The following is a 9635-nucleotide window of genomic DNA, read 5'->3' on the forward strand; positions in this document are numbered from 1 at the left end:
TGAAAAGCAAGCTAGCTCAGAGAGCACCCAGGATCCCACAGTCCTCCTCCACCACCACCACCACCACCACAAACCCCACTCCCTTCTAGCACTGATGATGTGACCTAGACGGGTCATGAAACATCTTCAAAGAAACATCCAAGCTGGGAGACCACAAACATTCCCGCCCTTCTGTATTTCTGCAAAACCTCTTTGCTACTCAGACAAATTTTGGAACTCCCGGGTTTAGCTCCCTTGCCAAACGATTTCAAGATTAAGTCATTTCAATTTCACAGCAACCTCTTCTTTATGTATGAACCTCCAAGCACTTTCCCACGGCATCAGTTAAGGTTCGGCTGTTTCATGGCCTCCCAGAGAGGTGATGAAATTTGTAGTTGGCATATAGATAAATAGTCTTGGGAAGCATGAAAATAGCCTTAGGCCAGAGGCCGGCAAACTTAAACGCTCGAAGAGTCACTTGGACCCGTTTCCCACCAAAAAGAAAACACCGGGAGCCACAAAGGGCCTAACCGGAAGCCCCCTGTTCAATTCTGGAGCAGCTGACCGGAAGTTCAGTTCCCCCACCATAGAGTCTCCTCCTAGCGCAGCGTCCTTTTTCCTCTACCTGTCATAACCGAGAGCCCTATCAATTGTGGAGACGACTGGGAAACCCTCCCCCTTGCCATAGAGTCTTCTCCTGGCGCACTCTGCTTCTCTCCGGAAGCTCCTCTCAAAATTGTGGCGCCGACTGGAGACGGAGCCGCAGCAGAGGGAGGAAAGAGCCACATGCGGCTCCAGAGCCGCAGTTTGCTAACCCCTGCCTTAGGTTATTGTTGGGGAGTCCATATAGCAGTCATGGCGAAACGTTTTGTAAATGCGTGCCAAAATTATTGCACACGCGTGCGTGCCCACGCCCACAATGCAATGCACCCTGCCCACCTGTGCCAGTGCGCGCAACCCCCCGGGCGTGCGTGCAACCCTGTGCATGATTGCACGCTCACCCATGTATACACGCATGACACCCCCCCTTGTACGCAGGGGGGGGGTTATCCTTCCCCAGGCTCTGGAGGCTTTCCTTAAGCCTGGGGAGGGCGAAAACATCCTCCCCCAGGTTCCTTTAGGCCCTCCGGAAGCCGGAAATGGAATGTTTCCGAACTTCTGGTAGGCCCATTGCAGTGGTGGGTTCCGGATTCTGCGGTGTCACCCACATGGATGCGCCATACTTGCCCGCGATGCTTCCGCAAGCCTCCGCAACACTCCAGCTGCTCGGCGGAGCGTTGTTCAGGCGCCCTACGTGACATGCGCGGAAGCACCAAAGGCTTAAAGGACAGTTAAGGAGCTTGGGCGGGAAGGTGGGCCCTCCGGAGCACCGTACCAGAACGGTACCCGGTGTTCCAGGCAGGCCAAGGTGGCGCAGTGGTTAGGGTGCAGTACTGCAGGCCACTTCAGCTGACTGTTATCTGCAGTTCAGCGGTTCTAATCTCACCGGCTCAAGGTTGACTCAGCCTTCCATCCTTCCGAGGTGGGTGAAATGAGGACCCAGACTGTGGGGGCGATATGCTGACTCTGTAAACCGCTTAGAGAGGGCTGAAAGCCCTATGAAGCGGTATATAAGTCTAACTGCTATTGCTATTGCTATAGGCTCCGGTATGCTCGTACCAGGCGTAGCGCCTGCAACCCACCACTGACCCATTGGGCCCATTTTTTGCCCTCCCCAGACTCCGGAAGGCCGAAAATTAGCTGGCCAGCACGCAGAATGCCCGCTGGAGCTGACAGCACGCATGCCGGAAGATACGGCTCTGTGTGCTACCTGTGGCACATGTGCCATAGGATCCCCATCTCGGCCATATCGGGAGTCCTTGATTGACAGGCCTTTGTTTAGCAGCCGCACTGGGAAAAGTCACTTTTATGACCATTTTTCACTTTTATGACCATCGCCGCCTCTCCCTTGGTCACGTGATCAAAATTCAGATGCTTGGCAACTGGCATGTACTTATGACGGTCGTCCTGGGGTCACGTGACACCCCCCCTTTTGCGAACATTCTGGAAAGCCGAGTCAATGCCGAAGCCGGATTCACTTAACGACCGGCTTGCAAATTACAAGGAATCTCTTAACCACGGTAAGAAAAGTCACATAAAATCGGGGGAAGGGGGGAATTCACTTCGCTCTCTCGCTCAGCCGGGAATGGTTTGAGCTCGATTATGGTCGTAACTTAAGGACGCCTGGCCATTACTTGCCTCGTCTAGAGGGCCCCCGGTTGGGAGGAAAAGACAGGAGGATAAAAACTCCCACGCTAGAGAGATAGAATGAACCGAAGGCCACCGACTCTCCATCTCAGCGGAAATGAACAAAACCTCCCAGTTATAAAAAGAAAGATATTTTCACCCACGGAATTATTAGCTGGTTTCATCACTCCGCACTAAATAGGCCAGGCTGTAAACATTGCCATCCTCGACTTACGACCACAATTGAGCCCCAAAGGCCTGCTGCGGTTCTGTGAGAAAGAAGTGTGTTTTGTCCCATTTAACTACCTTTCTTGCCGCCGTGTAAGCGAATCACTGCCGTTGAGAAGTTCAGCACACGGTTGTGAAGTGAACCGGATTCCCCTCATTGATTTTTTGCTTGTCGGAAGGTCGCAAAAAGGGGAATCCCGTGGCACACACACACCCCCAACCGTCATAAGTATGAATCAGTTGCCAAGTGTCTGCCTTTTGATCAGGGGGAATCACGTTGCACAGGTCGTAAGTGTGAGAAATGGTCCTCAGCCACTTCTTTCAAGGCCCTTGTCACTAAATGGACCGTTGTAAGTCGAGGACTATCTACGGGCAAGGTGGGCCCTCAGTATTTCTGAGATACTACTCGGAGCAGTCAAACAGGTTAAGTCCCAGGTAGCTTTGCAAGCTGCATACTCAATTCCATTACGGCATGGAGCGGATCCATGGAGTGTTGCCTGCATGCACAGAAGGATTGCACACATGCACAGAAACATTGCGTGCATGCACAGAAGTGTTGCCTGCATGCACAGAAGCATTGCGTGCATACACAGAAGCATTGTGTGCATACACAGAAGCATTGGGTGCATGCGCAGAAGTGTTGCCTGCATGCGCAGAAGCATTGTCTGTATACAGAAGCATTACATACATACACAGAAGCATTGCACACATGCACAGAAGCATTGTGTGCATGCACAGAAGTGTTGCCTGCATGCACAGAAGCATTGTGTGCATGCGCAGAAGTGTTGCCTGCATGCGCAGAAGCATTGCCTGTATACAGAAGCATTACGTGCATACACAGAAGCATTGCACACATGCGCAGAAGCATTGCACACATGCACAGAAGTGTTGCCTGCATGCGCAGAAGCATTGCCTGTATACAGAAGCATTACATACATACACAGAAGCATTGCACACATGCACAGAAGCATTGTGTGCATGCACAGAAGTGTTGCCTGCATGCACAGAAGCATTGTGTGCATGCGCAGAAGTGTTGCCTGCATGCGCAGAAGCATTGCCTGTATACAGAAGCATTACATACATACACAGAAGCATTGCACACATGCACAGAAGCATTGCACACATGCACAGAAGCATTGCACACATGCACAGAAGTATTGCCTGCACGCACAGAAGCATTTTTCGCATGTGCAGAAACATTGTGTGCTTGCACAGAAGCACCGTGTGCATGTGCAAGCATGCACGGAAGCGCACTCAAACCGGTAGTAAAAAAATTGGCAACCCACCACTGGAGCAGAGGTTAGTTGAATGCTTCTTCTGAGGCATGAAACCCTATTTAATTCCAGGCAAATGGCTCTTGTACGAGAACCGATTAGGCCAGACCCGGCTCAAAAAAAGCGGCAAGAGGGACCTCGGAGTACTAAGCGGACGATACTTAAAACATGAGCCAGCCATGTGCAGCAACAGCCAAAAGAGCGAATGCCACCTTGGGTTGTATAAAGAGAGGCACAGAATCAAAACCATGTGACGTGTTAGCATTGCTTTATAAAGCCTTAGTAAGGCCACACCTGGAATGCGGCGGCCAATTTGGTTACCACCCTACAAAAAAGATGTTGAGGCTTTGGAAAAAGTGCAAAGAAGAGCAACTAAGGGGATCAAAGGCCTGGAGGCGAAGACACGCAAAGAACGGTTGCAGGAACTTGGTACGTTTAGTCTAGACTAGAGAAAAGGACTAAGGGGAGACATGATAGCAGCCTCCCAGTATTTGAGATAAAGGTAAAAGTTCCCCTTGCTCAAATGTGCTAGTCGTTCCCAACTCTAGGGGGCGTTGGTGATCATCTCCGTTTCAAAGCCGAAGAGCCAGCGCTGTCCGAAGACGTCTCCGTGGTCATGTGGCCGGCATGACTCAACGCCGAGGGCACACGGAACGCTGTTATCTTCCCACCAAAGGTGGCTCCTATTTATCTACTTGCATTTTTTACCTGCTTTCAAACTGCTAGGTTGGCAGAAACTGGGACAAGTCACGGGAGCTCCCTCCGTTACGCGGCGCTGGGGATTTGAACCACCGAACTGCTGACCTTTCTGACGATAAGCACAGAGTCTTAGCCACTGAGCCACCAAGTCTCTTGTATTTGAGGGGCTGCCCCAAAGCACCCGGAGGCAGGAGAAGACACAATGTGTACAACAAAACCAATTTTGTTGTATTTAAGTACAATGACAATAAAGATTATACTTATGGAAACTAATCAAGGAGAGAAGCAACCTGGAATTGAGGATGAACTTTCTAATAGGGAGGACAATTAACCAGTGGAACAGCCTGCCACCGGAAGTTGTGGATACTGCAACAGTGGAGGTCTTTGAGAAGAGACTGGAGAGCCATTTGTCTGAAATGGAATTGGGTTTCCTGCCTCAGGAGGGGGTTAGACTAGAAGACCTCCAAGGTCCCTTCCAGCTCTATTCTGATTGTTATCTTAGATCTTTCTGCCTTCTGCAACTGTCCCATTTTGCAATTTGCTTGGAGAAAGACAAAGGAGAAATGAGATGGGTTGTGGTGGGGGGGAAGCAAAATATAAAGAACGGTTGCAGGAACTGGGTAGATCTAGTTTAATGGAAAGAAGGACCAGGGGAGACATGATAGTAGTCTTCCAATATCTCAGGGGTTGCCACAAAGAAGAGGGAGTCAAGCTATTCTCCAAGGCACTTGAGGGCAGTAGAACAAGAAGCAATGGGTGGAAACTAATCAAGGAGAGAAGCAACTTAGAACTGAGGAGGAATTTCCTGACAGTGAGAACAATTAATCAGTGGAACAGACGTTGCCTCCAGAAATTGTGAATGCTCCAACACTGGATGTCTTTAAGAAGATGTTGGATGGCCATTTGTCTGAAACGGTATAGGGTTTCCTGCCTAGGCAGGGGGTTGGACTAGAAGACCTCCAAGGCCCCTTCCAACTCTGCTATTGTATTGTATTGTATTGTATTGTATTGTATTGTATTGTAATTGTATTGTATTGTATTGTATTGTAATTGTATTAATGAAAAGAAGGACCAGGAGAGACAGGATAGCAATCTTCCAATATCTCAGGGGTTGCTACAAAGAAGAGGGAGTCAAGCTATTCTCCAAGGCACCTGAGGGTAGAACAAGAAGCAATGGGTGGAAACTAATCAAGGAGAGAAGGAACTTAGAACTAAGGAAAAAATTTCCTAACAGTTAGAACAATGAATCAGTGGAACGACTTGCCTCCACAAGTTGTGAATGCTCCAACACTGGAAGTCTTTAAGAAGATGTTGGATGGCCATTTGTCTGAAGTGGTGTAAGGTTTTCTGCCTAGGCAGTGGGTTGGACTAGAAGACCCCCAAGGTCCCTTCCAACTCTGTTATTCTATTCTATTCTATTTTATTCTATTCAAAATATTATATGTCGATCCTTCCATTTTTTTCTGCAAGGAAAGATTTCCTTACCTGCTCTATTAAGATCCAGCCAATTTGTCGGTGCAGAGAATTTTCAGGCTGGGTTTTAAACCAAATGTTGAATAGGCTGGACGAGAAATTGTGACAGACGGATGAAACCATACACTTCATTTACACGTGGCCATTCCTAAGTATTGCTCAAGTTTCAAAGAGCACCAAAGCACAAAGGCCATAAAGGAATATATTGTGGCTCATGGGCTCCTTTTAAAGAGATCTTTTTATGCCATCAATAAAATGCCAACGGATCTATGGAACCTGTTTTATCGCACCATAAAGCAAATAATAATAATAATAATGCGGGAAAATAGAAGTGGAGAGGAACGGAGTCGCCTTGAGAGAAGAAGAAAACGATTAAAAAGTTAAAAAGAAAAATGGGAAAATACCATAATTCCAAAAAAGGGCAGATTAGTAGATAGTAATCTAAGATTAGGTAATGTAACTGTGTTATGAATATTAATAGTGTGTTAAAATATATTGTGCTCCCGTGATGGATTGACTATTGTTAATAATTGGTGTTATTATTAATTCCACATATTTGGAATATTGACGCCCTATGGTGGAATAATGAGTGATTTTCATAATATTGGAGGACAATACTCCAATAAGGGATAACAAATATAGGCTGCAAAGAAATTTTATTTATGTTTAAACGAATTCACGGGGAAATGTCAAAGGAATATGAAATGAGATAAATACTGTTGGAAGTTGGAAGATAAGAATTTCACATACTGTTTGTATTATTGTTGTTAATGTTGTTTATGAATGTTTATTACTGGAAAATTAAAAAAAAAACTATTTAAAAAGTGCATTGGCAGTGCAAAGCAGTGGTTAGGGGAGACCTTCAAAACACGAAGTTCCATGTTCGATGTGTTTAAATATTCTCCCGAGTCCCCTTTAAAGATTTCTCATGGGTGAAAATGAAGCATTTTTTGGGTATATAAAGTGAAAAAGCTTGTTTATCAGGTTGTGATATTTTAGAGGTCCTTGATGTTGCAATTGCTCAACGCTAGAAGTTTCCCTTTTTTTTAACTCCTCTTTAAAGTTCCCCGTACAAGAATTTAAAAAGAATTAAAAACAGGAACAGCTGCCACATTGGGACGCCTTAAAAGTCGGATTGGGGCTTTTTAAGTGGGCGCAATGTGGCACCGGGCCCTGATTGTTTAAAAAAAAAAAAAAGAGAGAAAACTATTTTAGGATTCATTGCACACATCCTTCTTTGGTGCCCAGGAACTATTTGCAATCGGACACAAACGTTTAACCTGGAGCTCAGCTGATTTTGAAGAATTTCTAACAAATCCCACCGCCTCCTGGCACTGATGATGTAACCGGGCTGGGTTGGGAAACGTCTGCAAGAAGAAAGCCAAGCTCTGATAGCACCAAGGAGCCCCCTGTTGTTGTTGTCATCCTCCTCCTCCTCCTCCTCCTCCCCTTCCTCTTCCTCCTCCCCTTCCTCTTCCTCCTCCCCTTCTCCTTCCTGCAAACCTCACTCCCTTCTAACACTGATGAGGTTCCCAAGCTGGGTCATGAAATGTCTGCAAGAAAACCACCAAGCTCAGAGACCACCAAAGATCCCACAGTCCTCCTCCAACCCACTTCCCTCTAACCACTGATAATATAACCTTGCTGGGTCATGAAAGTTCTGCAAGAAGATAGCCAAGCTCTGATACTAACAAGGAGCCTGCTGTCCTCCTCCTCCTCCTCCTCCTCCTCTTTGCTTCCTCCCCTTCCTCCTCCTCCCTGCAAACCCCACTCCCTTCTAACACTGATGACGTTCCCAAGCTGGGTCAATGAAACGTCTGCAAGAAAACCATCAAACTCATAGAACATCAAGGACCCCACCGTCCTCCTTCCCCTCCCCTCCGCAACTCCCTCCCCCTTCTACCACGGATGACGTTACCTATTTGGGTCACGAAATGTCTGCAAGAAGAACCGCCCCCCCCCCAAGCTCAGAGAGCACCACGGGCAACCCCACCCCAAGTTTACCCCCGAATTATAAACCTTCTCTTCCATTTCACCCCAAGGCATGAGAACATGGGGATCCCACACGCCCCTTCCTTAACCGTTGAAGTCCAGCTAGGCTTCAAGACGAGACCTCAACCCCAACCTCTCTTAATGGATGCAAAAATAATAATATGTTCCCCAAAATTGACAGATCAGCGCAAAGGGCTTCCTTCAGCCTTGCACCCGTGGGAATTCTCTATTTTTCCTGCCTCGGAACAAGGAGCCCACTTTTAGCCAGACTAAGGTTCAAAATCTGAAACCCGCAGCGCAAAGGAAGAACTTACCAAAGCGGTGAGCTCTCTCTCTCTCTCTCGCGTCCCGAGTGTCCTTTGTCCTTTCCAACAAGCAAAATAGTTTTTTCCCCCTCTTTCCTCCACCCTTGGCAGCCTGGCTGCTTTCCCAGTGCATTGAATTGGGATCCTGTACCGTATTCTCATGAAAACACGTGCATGTAAAAAGAACACAAGCAGCTGTGCGCGCCCTGGCGAAAGGAGCCAAGCGAAAGAAAGAGATTCTGAAAAGAAACCTTGATTCTTTCATCTGACGTTTTTTCTTTTCTTTCTTTCTTTCTTTTTTTTTGTGAGTTCAGCGCAGCGAACCCACCCTGCTTGAGTGGGAGAGGGTTTGGGGTTGGACTAGATGACCTAACAAGGTCCCTTCCAACTCTGTGAATCTGCGTCAGGATGAATGGAAGTATCCAAAAAATGTTTTGATTTTTTTTAAATAGTAAAATTAGAAAATATTGAATGCTCTTTTAAGACTAGAAAAATATATATATGAAATTATAAGATTGTAAAGTTCCAGCAGTTTTTCTTGAGCCACTGAGATGCCAAAGAGAGTGAAGCTAGAGATGAGGCTTGCAAAAAAATATCAGCTTTTATTTGTGGCCGTAGCAAAAGCTGGGTGACAAAACTATATCCAAAACATACAAACCAACGCATGGAAGGAATAGCCGTCACCTGCAAGAGAGGCTCAGAGTATTATATGAGCCACACTTGGAATATTTGCATCCAGTTTTGGTCACCACGATGTAAAAAATATGTTGAAAGAGTGCAGAGAAGAGCAACAAAGAGGATTAGGAGGCTAAAACATACGAAGAACGGTTGCAGGAACTGGGTATGTCTAGTTTAATGAAAAGAAGGACCAGGGGAGACATGATAGCAGTCTTCCAATATCTCAGGGGTTGCCCCAAAGAAGAGGGAGTCAAGCTATTCTCCAAGGCACCTGAGGGCAGAACAAGAAGCAATGGGTGGAAACTAATCAAGGAGAGAACTAGAGAGAAATTTCCTGACAGTGAGAACAATTAACCAGTGGAACAGAAGTTGCCTCCAGAAGTTGTGAATGCCCCAACACTGGAAGTCTTTAAGAAGATGTTGGATAGCCATTTGTCTGAAGTGGTATAGGGTTACCTGCCTAGGCAGGGGGTTGGACTAGAAGACCTCCAAGGTCCCTTCCAACTCTGCTATTGTATTGTATCTATGGGGCCTGATATTCCTGCGTAATAATTTCTTCTATGTTTTCAAGAATATGCCTAGCTTTGCAGCCAAGAACAGAAAAGCGAGGCGCAGCCTTATTTGCAGTAAGACCATACAGTATTAAAATTACCATTTGCTAGGCTAGAAAACAACTCATTTCTGACAGTATACAATAATAGAAGCAGAAGCCCATAACAAAGCTTAATTCTTCATAAGTGATTTCTAGCAGGATATCATATCGGAAGCAAACAGCAAACAT

At 46.5% G+C, this 9635-nt stretch overlaps 1 protein-coding gene across 2 annotated transcripts in view; it reads right to left on the reverse strand.

Moving 5' to 3' along the window:
* The window catches only part of ALDH3A2 (aldehyde dehydrogenase 3 family member A2), a 36757-nt gene extending 28472 nt beyond the window's left edge, over nt 1-8285 (reverse strand). The window contains exon 1 of one of the 2 annotated variants that reach the window (XM_032216273.1): nt 8186-8285. The gene's annotated coding sequence lies outside the window, so the exon portion shown is untranslated. Of the gene's footprint in view, nt 1-5891; nt 5966-8185 lie in introns of those variants that run through there. The other variant, XM_032216272.1, reaches the window with a different exon arrangement.
* Between the last annotated feature and the right edge of the window lie 1350 nt (nt 8286-9635).

The sequence above is a fragment of the Thamnophis elegans genome, chromosome 4 (genome assembly GCF_009769535.1).
Source record: "Thamnophis elegans isolate rThaEle1 chromosome 4, rThaEle1.pri, whole genome shotgun sequence".
Classification (NCBI taxonomy): Eukaryota; Metazoa; Chordata; class Lepidosauria; order Squamata; family Colubridae; genus Thamnophis; species Thamnophis elegans.